The 14277-nt window shown below is 39.3% G+C and overlaps 1 long non-coding RNA gene across 1 annotated transcript; it reads right to left on the reverse strand.

The window, feature by feature from the left end:
- Positions 1-6014: 6014 nt before the first annotated feature.
- On the reverse strand, positions 6015-13328 carry LOC141570721 (uncharacterized). Its single transcript, XR_012495166.1, has 2 exons — positions 13001-13328; positions 6015-6198 (listed from the first exon to the last, which is right to left on the reverse strand). It is a non-coding gene; the product is annotated as an uncharacterized LOC141570721 (long non-coding RNA).
- Between the last annotated feature and the right edge of the window lie 949 nt (positions 13329-14277).

Consider the following 14277-nt stretch of genomic DNA (forward strand, 5'->3'; position numbering starts at 1 on the left):
CGTGTGGTTCAACTAGGGGCTGAAATAGAGTATTTTACTCCCTGCTGAGTTATTGGAGTAGGGACGACTGCATGATCTAACATAGGCCAATTGTAATATCTGAGAATGTCATTTGGGACTTTTGTTAGAGCTCTTATAAGAGTGACATGTTGTCATGCGGAGTCTCAGCTCCTGCTCCCCGCAGAAGAACGCAAGATATGGCTAGGCCAAAAAGGAAAACCCACGGAGCCATGGATAGGGGATCATACCACTATATTATTGCTGGCAGCTGGGTTGGAGACACAAGAAGCAGGAGCCACACAATCCGCAATCCGCCGTCAGCTCTTGCTAACCGCACTTGCTAGCCACAATCCGCCATCCGCTTCTCTATCAACCAACCAACCAACCAACCAACCAACCAACCAACCAACCAACCAACCAACCAACCCACCCCCCAACGTAGCCACAGCAGGTGTATTAGTGGCTAATGGCTAACTGGTAACAGCTGATGGCCACCCAGCCACAGCGGATGGTCATCTGATTACAGCTTATGGCCATCTAATAACCGAGCCAGCACCTTTCCACGTGAGGCCCAGAGCCTGGAAACTGCTCTCTGGGACTCTGTCCCCACATATGCTCTATCTTCTGGGCAGGTGGCCAACTTTGACACCTTTTGAGGAGAACCTAATTCAACATGGGGAAAAGTAGAACTGAAAGATGGAGAGAGGAAAAATGATTACAATATCATCTTGACATTTTAGATTTAATTATAGGTAAAGTTCACCTTTTGAACTTCCAAGTTACATGAGTTGATAAATTTGCCTTTTGATTTTTGTTGGACTCCTGTTATTAACGGATATTCACTTAGTTTTTGAGAAAAGATAATAGGAAATAGGCAATTCCAGAACTGAAATAATTTGTTACATGCTTCAAATGAGTACACAAATAACAGGACACTTCTAAGTCTTTTTAAAATGAGCTAACATTGTCTCACTCCTTTTTCCCTTTCTTTGATTGCTTAAGAGCCTCACTTTTGGACCCCTTTTTTATTTTTATTTTTTTTACTAAGTGTGTTTTCATATACTTATCATCAAGTATATTAAACTTGCTAAGAGACTGGATCTTAATTATTCCAACCACTAAAAAGAAATGGTAATTATATGATGTGATAGAGGTGCTAATTATCACTACAATGGCAATCATTGTAAATTTATAAATGTATCTAATTAACATGTGGCTCACCTTAAATTTATACAATGTTATATGTTAAATATATTTCAATTTTTAAAAAGTGGTTAAAGAGGGGGAAATTAAAAAAATACCCAACATGTTTTAAAATTAAAGCTTGTGTATTGTACATTCATTCACCAAATATTCAGTGGAACCAAGTTCTTTTCTTTGAATTTTGGCATCTGATCAAAGTTTTGAGTTTCTTTTTGGCATAAATCAGACTCTCCTTTACATCATCTTCAATTTTATGGTTTCCATTTCATTAATGTGGAGATAGAATATAAAGACATTGCAGAGCAATCTGACTGCAGAATCTTTCTGGATTTTTACAATTAAAAAAAATTTTTTTTACAATTGCCTCACCTGCATGTGATTTGATAATATTTTTAGCAACTCACCTTTCAAGCATTTGTAAGCATTTGACTTAATTTTCATAGAATCAAAGCCTAACTTATTTGCACCCAGATTTCTCATTTTATGCAATATTTAATTGAATTATATAATTATAATAACTAATACAACTGACATTATAATTATATAATTATAATAACTAGTACAACTGACAGCAACAGACTTGGGGATAAAAACTGACTCTTAATTAGCGTAAAATTCAAATGTAGAAGAAGTTCCCAGGTTTCCTAGTCTTGAGTTTTCAGAGTCTTGTGGGCCTCAGTCAGTATGTTTTACTTTTAGAGAAGTCATTTGAAACACTCTAATTTTATACTCTACGTATTTTATGTAAAAAGGTAAAGTAAAAAAAAAAGTAGTATAATCACAGAAAAAACAAAGGATGGCAGTAATTTTTAAGTAAAATTGCACAGAATAAGAGGAAAAAGCAACACACTAAAAAGCTTAGTTATAATTGTGAAAGAAATAAGTATTACCTTAATGAAATATTAACCATATCAGCATATTAAAATGGTTTATGTAACCTCCGGGGAAATATTAATCAACAGTTTAGACCTTAAATTACTAATTCTAAATACAGAAACAATAACTTTTATGTATTGCAGAAGCAATGACTGTGTCACTGTGACTATTTTAGTTAAGTAATAAAAACAAAACTATGCTATTTATATTGTCTATCAATTCTTCCACTTTAGTTACACATCTTCTACACCCAATTATTAAGTGCATTTGGATATTTTCAACTATTATAGGTTATATGACAGAGATTTATCTTTGAAATTTCCTGTGGAATTACATAAAAGAAAAATAACAGATCTTGCATCAACAGCTAATTTGTGATTTTTATCAATCTCTGAGGGGATTCCCAGGAAATATAATGATGCACTTAAACTAAGAAACTACTATACTGCTTACGAATACAGAAGGGAGCTAACGACACATAGACATTTTTTGGAAGACTGCCTATGCTCTAAAAGGTGCAAAACTGGCAAATTACATTTTATCTGGCTTGTATAATGTCCATGGCTGGTTTAGTGAATGAAAAAAACACACTGGTTTCAGTGAATACTGTTGCTATCACTTTCTACCTTAATTGTACAATTACAGTTGACCCTTGAACAACATGAGTTTGAACTGTGGAGGTTCACTTTTTTATATTTTTTTCACTAACTATTACAGTTGGGCCTCCCTATCCCCGGGTTTTACATCCACGGATTCAACCAACTGCAGATTGAAATGATCAGTAGTTGACTGAATCTGCGGTGGGGAGGGCCAACTGTATTCATTGTTCTATGCTATTTCATGTAAGGGACTTGAGCGTCCACGGATTTTGGTATCTGCGAATGTCTTGAAACCAATCCTTTGTGGATACCAAGGAACAAATGAGTGCTGGGGGCATCAAAAGTTATATGCAGATTTTTTATCGGAGGGGTCAGCGCTCCTAAACCCTGGAAAGGGTCACCTGTAATTATCTGATAGCATGGAGTGTGTTCACATGAAGAGATAAAGCAAGGTAAGTAGAATCCTTTTATTTATACTCTAACTGGTATTCCAGAAGACCATGACACTAAAAAAAATGAACAAAAATAAAAACTTCAGTAAATTGTCTTTATATTTTGTCTAATTTTCCGTCTAATGTATCCCCGATAACAAATAGGTAAAGCATCAGTATAGGAATTTTTATTAGATGTATTACTGCATTTACTTTTTTGCTTATTTTTTAGTGTGGTAAAATACAGATAACATAAAAGTCACCATTTTAACTATTTTGAAGTGCACAGTTCAGTGGCATTAAGTAAATTCACACAACCATCTCCACTATCCATTTCCAGAACTTTTTCATCACACTTGATATACATGAAAATAAATCCCAATTCCCCCCTCCTTAGCTTCTGGTAACCTCCATTATACTTCCTCTATGAACTTGCCTATTGTAAGTATTCAAGTGGAATCGTACACTATTTGTCCTTTTGTGTCTGGCTTATTTCACTTAGCGTAATCCTTTCTAGTTTCATCCATGTTGTAGCATGTATCATAACTTCATTCTTTTTCAAGGTTGAATAACATATATACATACATATACATATATATACATAAACATATATATATATATATATATAGTTTGTTTATTCATTCATCTGTTGATGAACACTTGGTTTTTTTCCACCTTTTAACTATTATGAATAATGCTACTATGAACAACATTGGTGTACACATATCTGTTTGAGTCCCTGCTTTCAATTCTTTTGTTTATGTACCTGGGAGTGGAATTGCTGAATCATATGGTGATTCTTTTTGTGTTTAATTTTTGAGGAACCACCATACTGTTTTCCACAGTGGCTGCACCATTTTACATTCCCACCAGCAATGCACGACCTTCCAATTTCTCCATATCCTCTCCAACACTTGTTTTCCTTTTTTTGTGTAATAGCCTTCCTAATGGGTGTAAGTGGTATCTCACCGGGGCTTTGATCTGAATCTCCCTAATCATTGGTGATGTTGGACATCTTTTCATGTGTTCATTGGCCATTTGTTCAGTTTGACTGGGTTGGGGGATGGAGGTGACTCAGGTCTTCACTCCGAGTGATCTGAGCCATAATAAGGCCACAGTGGACTATGGCTGCTGCAATCACCTGTTCTTAATTATCACTAGGCACAGAAACACCCAGAGATGCCCTCATGAGCTCTCTGAGTTGCAAATATAATCCTGCCTAGTTTCTCATGGTAATCAGTGTTCATTTTCTCTGACAGTGGGGTAATCCCTTTCTTTGACTGTTGCCACGAGGAGCCCAAAGAGACCAGGTAGTAGTCATAGTTTCAAGTTCAGCAAAATTCTTATGTTGTCTAGTAGAAATAAGATTCTCTTGAGAATGAGAATTTAATCTGACAAAACCTAAAGTTTCAGAGAAGTACAAAATCTGAAAATATGTCACTGGTAATGATGGTGAGAGGGATGAGTCTCACTTCTACTTCTTGTTTTTCTGGATTTATGTATTGCAACCATTGGGGACATAGCACCATTTATAGGTCCCTGATTCAAGGCTTTCACTGATAACATTTTGGGACTGTGTTCTCCCTTTCAATGTTATCCTTGAATTGGCGGGTGACCTGAGTCTATAAAAGGTCATTTAACCATCAAATGAACTAAGTGCTTTGGGGTAAAGAGGTACGTGATAAAACTAGTGTATCTCATGCTCATGTGCCCACTGACACACCACTTTTGCCATAAAATGGTTCCCTCGTTAGAAGTAATGATATATCAATTGTCATGCTGCTAGACCAGTCCTTCTATAAGCTTCAGACAAGACTCTCACCTTCTCAGCCAAGACAGCGAATCAGAAATAATACCACAGTCCAGAGAAAATGCAGTGAGTGACTATCAATACGTAATGAATTGAGGAGTAGAGAGCCTCATCACATTCCTGTGTAATCCATCTGTTCAGTCCTTACGAAACTTTTCAAATCAAAATTATCTCAGGTTCCCACTACAATTACAGTTAATAATTACCACTGTTAGGTACCACAGCTACTGCATATTCCAGTACCTCATTTTCCACCTACTCTTCCATCACAATCTCTCACAACTTGAGAGTCCTAGGAATGGTGATGGGGTCTTAATACCGTTTCTGAGTGATCTGGTTCCAAAATTTCAACCTAAGAGCCTGTTTTTAAGGGCTACTACTAGTACCAGTTGTCTTGGTTTAGTGTCTTATGTCATGTTTCCTAGGAAAGGTACTCTGAGGTGGGTATTTGCATGCAGGAGGTTTACTGGGGGGTGTTCTTGAGAACAACACCTGTAAGGGAGTGAGGAAAACAGGAGTGAGCAGAGGGAGAAGATGAATTGTGATGCAGCTACAACAAAGGGTTTGGCGGATCCCATGGAAATCTCTGGAGCTGAGCTTGCCCTTCTGGGATGTCTCACATTGAGGCAAGGCTACTTTACCCCCAAATCTATTAGTCATGGGTCAAGCTGAGGGAGGAACTTCAGCTTGGGTGATGCAGCTCCCTTTGGCCAGGGCAACACCTTGAAAGGTATTCAGCTGTGAGCTATGTGTTTCCCCCAAAATAAGACCTACCCAGAAAATAAGCCCTAGCACGATTTTTCAGGATGCTCATAATATAAAATAAGTCCTACCATATTTCCCCGAAAATAAGACTGGGTCTTATATTAATTTTTGCTTCAAAACATGCATTAGGGCTTATTTTATATTACGAGCATCCTGAAAAATCATGCTACGGCTTATTTTCCGGTTAGGTCTTATTTTTGGGGAAACACGGTACCATCAGACAACAGTCACAGTGGCAGAGGAAATGAGTGCTGTGGGCCTGCAGGGGGAGATGTGGATGGTGCACCATGGCATTTACTACATTTAAAGAGAAAGCAGAGTTGGGACGAATCCTTTGCTGCAGATATTCTATTTGGGAAGTGATCCCAGGGAGCGAGTGTGGGAACAGGAGGATGAAAAAGGAGGAAGGGAAGCCAGTGCAAAGATGTGCTCTTCAGTGGGTTGCTGCTTTGGAAGGCTGCTGCAAGCTTCTGTGAGACCTGAAGAGCCTTCGACGCATCGCAGAAGTTTCTGCCTGGGGGAAAAAGAGAGAAGCATTTATGAGTTGGCTCCCATTGATCAAGGGTGGAGCCACAGGCCTTAAAATGCCCTGTGCTTCTGCGTTTCCTGTGCATGAGTGCTGGCAATGCCAAAAAAGGTGCTGTGGGGTTGTGTCTGCGTGAAGCTTGTAGAAGCTGGTATGGGACGGGTTACTTCAGAGCAGAGCAGGATTGAGAGAGCCCACAAAAAGGTATCTAGTACTTCTGGAAATATCTGGCAGAATTTAAAATGAAACACTTTATGATTCACAAATTTCACTTACAGAAATTTATGGTACAGAAATTTGTACTTCTGGGTGCAAATATGTACGTGAATTTGATAGGCTCTTGGGCCAATGGCCTGGGTTTAAGGCCAGGCTCTGCCACTGTGAATGAGACACCTGTGAAGTGTGTCATGACTCACATAGGGTTGCAAAAAGTATTAAGTGAGTTAAAACATTCACTAGGCTTTGAACAGTACCTGGCTCATGGTAAGGTCTCAATGCGTGTCAGTTATTATTAATATTATTCTTACAAGGATATTACAGCTACTGTTCGTAGTGACAAAGGATGAGAAACAACCTAAATGCCCATTAATTAAATATCAGGTAAAGAAATTATAGTATGGTCATACATAAGGAACTATCATATGCAACATATGTTGTGAAGTGGAAAAAGCAAAGCAAAGTGGAGAAACGTGTGCCTAACATGCTCCTGTTTGTGTAAAATGCATATGAAAGTATGTTGCAATAGAGATTGTTAGTGTTTACCAGTAGCTGGTTCCCCTCTGCTCCCTGGGCACACAGAAAATTGCTCTTTGTGGTTAAGTGGACCACGTGATTAGCTCTCACCAGGGTGAGTCCCAGTAAGAGAGAAAAGCCCCTGTGCAACCTTCCAGCTCTCTCTTCCCTGGAAGTCACATGCTGAGATGGCAGCTTCACAGGATCATGCAGCTTCAATATATAGTTTGATGCAGAAAGAAAACCTTTGTTATGTTTAGCCTCTGAGAGTTTGGGCTCAATTTGCTACCACAGCATAACCCACCTATCTTGTCTAGTATAATGTAATTCCATGAAGGAGAGGAAGAAAAATGAAGACACTGGTTGCTCCTGGAGAGGAAAACCATGGGACTAAGGGTCAAGGGTGGGAGGAGACTTATTTTGCCTTCTATCCCCATTCATATACCTTGACATTTTAAACTATGAGTGTGTAAAATTTTTAAAAAATTAAGTATAGTTTGGGTGTGAGAGGAACTATCAATCATCCCCAAAACTTAGGAGACGCTGTGCCTCAAAACAAGAAAACAAAAGACAAGGCAACTTCCTGCCCCTGGAAAAAGACAAAAGCACAGAAATCATTTAGCCTGATTATGTTATTTTCTCCAAGAATGCTCAGCAGCTTGAATAAAGAGGCAGAAAAAGAACTTTGGGGGGAAACGAAGGGAGTAAAGATAGGGGACAGTGGGGTGTATGGCTGTGGATGTGGAGAAAGTGGTGGGGTCTAATGGCCCTGACGGTCTTGAAAGGGTAAAGATTTTCTGCACTGGTGCCAAAGGAAGTAATGTGGAAGAATAATGGCTGGTGATCGGGGAGTTAGATTCTCGAAGAAATGATTTACAAGTTCTCACAGTGTCTAGAAACAGGCAGCTGGGGTAGGGTAAAGTAAAAGGTAGCATGATTTTGATATTTTAATATGAGTATTACAAGATTCGATCTTGTTTTATATCTCATGCTTGTAATATTCTGAGTAATTTCAAAATACATATTTCATAACATAGATGGTGATGATGAAAGAAATCTTTATCATTTTCCCTCAGGAGCTTTTGTGAAGGAATTTCTGATTTTTCTATAAATTTTACTGCAAAAGATGCTATGACATATTGCTGATCTGTAGTGACCAAGCCGGATATTTGCAGGACACTTATGACAAAGGAGGATGGCAATTTCACAATAAGGGTGAATAGTGGAGACGATAAAAGGTAACCTTGACAGATAACTCAGTTAAGTGGGAAATTGGAAAGTATGTAAAGATCCTGATTCGCACGAATAGGCCATTCTATATAATTACATCTAAAATAATAAACAATATTTATATAGATGGTTTCCTTGAATTGCAGAACATTTTTCTTGGTGACTGGAGAACTATGGCATTTTAGAAAATAGATGAAGGGTTTTATTAACATGAAATAGACCGTTCCTCTAATACTGTAGCAAATGTTGTGGGCGAAAAGTAATCAAAGTAGTTATCCAGCACCTACTGTGTACGTAGGCAATGGAATGGGTGCTGTTTGAAAAGCTACATTATCCCTGATCTGAAGGTACTTTTGGTTCAATTAGAGAGATGTGGTATAATGGAATATTCCTCACAAGAATGATGGAAATAAACAACATAGTAATTGGTGCATTGCAAGGTAAAGAATAGAAGTGGTATAGACATTCAGAGACAGGCAAGTTCAGGATAGTTGAATGTTGTGAAGACTCAATGGAAGTTATTGTCAGGGGATTTGAAATCAGAAGACTTGGATTAGAATCTGGTGCTGTCATTTACTACTTGACCTTAAACAAGTTTATTTAACTTGCCTCTACTTTTTCGTTTGTAAAGAATGATAATATCTACCTTGTAGTATTGTGAAGAGCGTGCCAGTCCTCATCCTGTTGCCCTCGGATCTATTTCTTGCCCTTTCTGTTTCACAGCTGAGTTGGAGGTGGCAAGCAGCTGTATTTCCCAGTGCTAAGGGCCGAATTGTGTCCTGCCAAATTCACATATTGAAGCTGCTCCACCGCCAGGGAGACTATATCTGGACAGAGGGTCTTTAGGAGGTAATTAAGGTTAAATGAGGTCATAAGGGTGGGGCCCTACTCCTATAGGACTGCAGCCTTGTAAGAGGAAGAGAATGATCTCTCTCGCTCTCCCCCATGTGAGGACACAGCAAGAAGTCAGCCTTCTACACGCCAGGAAGAGAATCCTCACCAGAAACTGACCATGCTGGCACCTTGAGCTTGAACTTCCCAGCCTCCAGAAGTGTGAGAAACACATTTCTGTTGTTTAAACCACTCAGTCTATGGTGTTTTATTATGGCAGCCCAAGCTAACTAAGACACCAGGTTCCCATGTCAGGAGGGTCAAGCCAATGGCAGGTACAGGACACACACACACACACACACACACACACACACACACACTCACACAAACACACACACCCCACCTTCCAATTTTGAGCTGCCTTTAAACATATTTAGCTTGTGATTGAGCGAAGAGATAGTTATGTGGAATTCTGTTTTGGATGAATAATATGAAAAGTTTGTGGATGAGAGAGATGAAACTTTAGAATATCTGCTTGTTTTCGCTAACTTGGAGTTTATCAAGATGTCTTAAAAGTTTCAGATGAAATTGTTTCTAAGTTAAACATAGTTGGAATTTTATAGCTTTTACTCTATATAGTTAGTTAATGTTGGTGTTGCCTGAAGCCTGCATTAAAGTAACACAATCATAACGTTCAAAACATAGCAACAGTGATCTTTAAATTAAAATGTTTTAAAAACTAGATTTATAAGCAGCATGTTTCCTCCATGCCCTGAAGGTCATGCCCCAGGTTCCTGCAAAATTGGGCCAGCAAGAAATTGCAGTCAAGAAGGGCTCTCCCTGGAAACTTTCCTCTTTGTAATTTGCAGAAGATATATGTTTGAAACCCAGAGCACCTGACAGATCTTAACTACCAGACATAACACAGTGTTTGCATGTTGGTTAGTGTTGCTATTAAGTGTTTCACATTCATTTCCTGCCCAGGAGAATCCTGCTACTGAGATGAGCACCATCTCTGTGTTGATCAGTTCGTTACATTGTAAAACAGGCTGAAATCTGTGTTTGTTTTTTTAAAATTTATTTCAATGTGAAATATAACCAAGAAGGGACTTGGATGGAGATGTGAAATGTGCTGCCAGAGGAAAGTCCCAGATACGAAGTTTTGAAAGACATTGGTTAACTTCAGTAATATCTGGAGTTTATCTGGAAGTTATTGCTTTTAAAACAAAGAATATTTTCTGGGCATGATATTTGTTTATGCTGTATACTGGATTTTAGTTGATTCCATAAATCCATTTGTTGTCAAAGGGCAACATATGTCTTGATGAATTTTTTGAACAGTCGTGTATTTTTTATATCTTTAACTATATAATTTGAGCTGGCATTGACTCTAGAGATAATACAGCCCACATGAGAAAACACATTTTCCCCACTCTAAATATTAGAGGATATTAATGATACTAATAATTATTTACATATTATGCATAATTTACTGCTATTGCAAAATAATCAAATTTTCAAATTAAGATAAAGAATGTTATATTTTATGTTATCAGAGACAGTCATGAGAAACCAGATTCATTCTAGGTTTCTTGACTTATTTCTTAGGGTTTTTTTTATAGAACCATACTTCTACAAAAGGCCATTTATAGAAACAACTTTCACAAAACCTGATTTTGATAAATAAATTTATTAATAATTTACCATTCTAGTGAATGCTTAAATAATACAATGTAAAATTAAAACTAAAAACTTCAGGCATTTTATGCATCTTATAGTAAAATGTTTTAAAATAAAACAAAATAATTTTTAAAAATTGGTCCTTCTGGACCCTTTAACCATTACAGATGCTGAGTACTAATATTTATTGCTTTGTATTGCATTGTTGTCAAGATTTGTCTTTTAAGTTCTGTCACTTTTTTTTTTTTTTTTCAGTTCCGCTCACTCTTCTGACATCATTTCTGACATCACCATGAAAGCGAACATAATCCTGTTGGTCCCAGGAGGATGAGAGATACGGAGCAAAGCTGCCTCGGTCAAGCTGCCCCTACTATGACCAGCCTCGATCAGCCAACCACAAGCTCATGAGCTAAGTCAGTACCCATCATGGTAAGGCTAATGAAGGTACCTAGAGTAATCAAATCCATACAGACGGAAAGTAGAATGGAGGTTGCCAGGGACTAGGAAGAGGGAAGATGGGGAGTTACTGTTTAATGGGTACAGTTTCAGTTTTACAAAATGAAAAGTGTTCTGGAGATAGTGGTGGTGGTTGTACAACAATGTGAATGTACTTAATATCACTGAACTGTACACTTAAAATTGGTTAAGATGGTAAATTTCATGTTTCACATATTTTACCACAATTAAAATCATTAAAAATGAAAAGAGGTTCAGTTTTCTGCACTAAAACTTGAATGATTCACCAGACGAGAGCAAAGGCCACTGAGAAGAACCATACCAATCATTCAGAATGTTCCTAAACTGGGCTTCTGCATTTGATGTCATGAAAGACATTCCATCCCACCCCACCCCACCGCACCCATGCAATATGGTTTGGGCGGGATTGTAGTAGGGACCCTCTGTTTGATCTTGAAGGGGTGTTTCTTCCTAATGTGAGCGAGGAATAGAAATCAGAGAATTCAGTCTCTCATAACTGCAGAGTTGTTTTCCCTGGTAGGAACTTCTTTGATGGGTGATACCTACTGGTTATTCTATGAACGCTCCTGCTATGCCAAACTCTCTCTCCTCACTCTCTCTTCTGATTCAAATCCTTGGTCTTCTCACAAACCTCTTTTAAGACCCTGAGCTGATGGTATTCACTATTCCTCCCCACGCGAGGGAGGAAGTCAGAGACACCCATCACTTAACTTCACTGTGCAAACTCCATGCCTCAGGTTTCACTAGATGCTAAGCGTTTCTCTACTCTACTCAGGCTTTAACTGGAAAAGAGAGAAACAGTATCTACTCATTTGAGTGGAGGAAATAGAAGAGGCTCTAATTCTGTACTAGGCTCCCCACCTGTGAGAACAGGGGATGATTTCTTCATCAGTTACCTACGAAACAAACAGATCTCACCTAGAAAGCACACAGCATAGTATGGATTCATACCAACACATCGCATTTCTCTTGTTCCCAGGACTTCTCACCCTGTTTACACCACAAAGCCCATCCCAAGGGGTGGCTCTGAGACTTACAGGAAGGGTAGCACAAACTCGTTAGATTAATTCTGATGCCCAGATCTCTCCCTGCTTGGAAGGTGGCTGGAACTCTCAGTTCGTTTTACCCAACTGACTCTACCCAGATTGATGCACACGTGGACCAGAGCCTGGTTGTGTCTCCTCCCTATGCAAAAATGTTATTAGTTTAGCCTGCCATAAACAAATTGCAGCACATGCTGTCAGTGTCCTACCCATGTCCCTGGAACTTTCAGTGTGCTTTCCTGGACTTCCAGTAGCCAATATCTGCTTCTTTGCCTGAGGGGTCTTACACACACACACACACACACACACACACACACACACGCACACCAACTCCAACTGTGGAAAACTGTGTTGCTCAAATACAGCAAGCTAGAAGTGCAAAGAGGAGTAAAAATTTTGCCCCCTCGCTTGAGTAGTCTTCAGTCGTTGACTCTTGGGATTTTAAGTAAAAATACTCCAGCTCCCTCACCGTGAAGCCAGCGTAACTCTGAGACATGTATTTTGCACTATTTCCAAGGGGGGATTGAGCTCCAACTGCCACTATGGCAGCTGGCCTAACAGTACTCCTTCTGTCGGCTACCTTCCTTTCCCTTCTTTATATCACCTCCCTACTTCTTTACTGTGTTATTGTCATGTCACTTCCCAAATAAACTGCTTGCACTAACATCCCGGTCTCTAGTCTGCCGCTAGGAGAACTTCCATGAAGCTTCCTGTGAGTCCCCGGCACTGAGGTTATGGTACCTGCCTCTCCCAGTTAATCAGTGGGATGACCACGTCCCCTGGGTGATTATACATACCACATAATGAGACCAGAAAACTCATGGAACCTTCCTGGTGGTGCTCCCTGTTCCACGTGAGGCCATCCATCCTTGCCTCACCTATTCAGTAGGAGAAGAGCAACGCCACCTCTTCAGCTTTCCTCCAAGTCCCTGGGATCTCAGAGATGCATTATGAAGCCTCAAAATGGACCTGGATCCCTTCCCAGTGATTCCTAGCAGAAAAAGTCAAGAGGTCCTAGTCTGATAAACTGAGGTGGGTGTTCGGTAGGTGGTGGGAGCAAAGAATGAAAGTTGAAGAAACAAAACAAAAGGGTGGAAGACAATTGCCAGAAGAGGAAACATGGGATCTAGCTTTCACTTTCACTGAGCCCTTGTGCTGGTTATGCAATGTATGATGAGTCAGCCTCTGTTAAAGGCACAGTCGGAGATTACTCAGAGTAACTGAGTAACTCTACTCCCACCCTCCCTATCAAACTGTTCTCCCTGATTTGTCTTGCTGATTCCATACCCACATAATCCCTGCATCGCAGAGGGGACTGACAAGTCTGGCCCTAACCCTCAGGAACTCATAATCTAGTTAAGGAGGCAGCGATATAAACAGATTCAAATAGTAGACAGTAAGTGCTACCATAGTTTAAGTACTATGGAAATAGAAGACAAAAACAGCTAATTCTACCTGAAGGTATTGAAGATGGGTGAACAAAGAGGCCCTGAGAGATGAAGAGGAGATTTCCAAGCCAAGAGGTGCGAGAGGGACTCTTCAGGCAGAAGGACCACAAGGTCCTTCTCTGTCTAGTTGTGATTCTTGGGATCTTCATTTTTAGGCAAATAAGCATTGTGGGACAATACTGCTGGGACATAAAGACAACAATGCTGGGAAATATAGATGGTAGCAAGAAAAGAGGGAAACCAGTTTGAGATGGATTGACTCCATAAAAGAAACATGAGTCTCCAGGGGCTGAGCAGGGACGTTGAGGACAGGACATTTTAGCATCACTCATTCACAGGAGTCGGAGTTGACTCAACAGAACACAACAACAAAACATTGTGAACTTGAAAAGATTCCATGTGTCCCTGGATGGCTACTGGGAAAAGAGAACTTATTTGGAAAGTGAGCATTTTAGAAAAAAATTTAAGTTAATGCATTTTTGAGAAACCATCTCTGATGTGCAGCTTCTAAAAATGTAGGCATTTATTTATGATTTGAGAACTTAAATGGATACGCTACGTAATTTCCAAGTAGTCATACCCACAAGAAAATGAACGAGGGTCAAAGCACAAATACAAAGTCAACT

Source organism: Rhinolophus sinicus, linkage group LG03 (genome assembly GCF_036562045.2).
Source record: "Rhinolophus sinicus isolate RSC01 linkage group LG03, ASM3656204v1, whole genome shotgun sequence".
Lineage (NCBI taxonomy): Eukaryota > Metazoa > Chordata > Mammalia > Chiroptera > Rhinolophidae > Rhinolophus > Rhinolophus sinicus.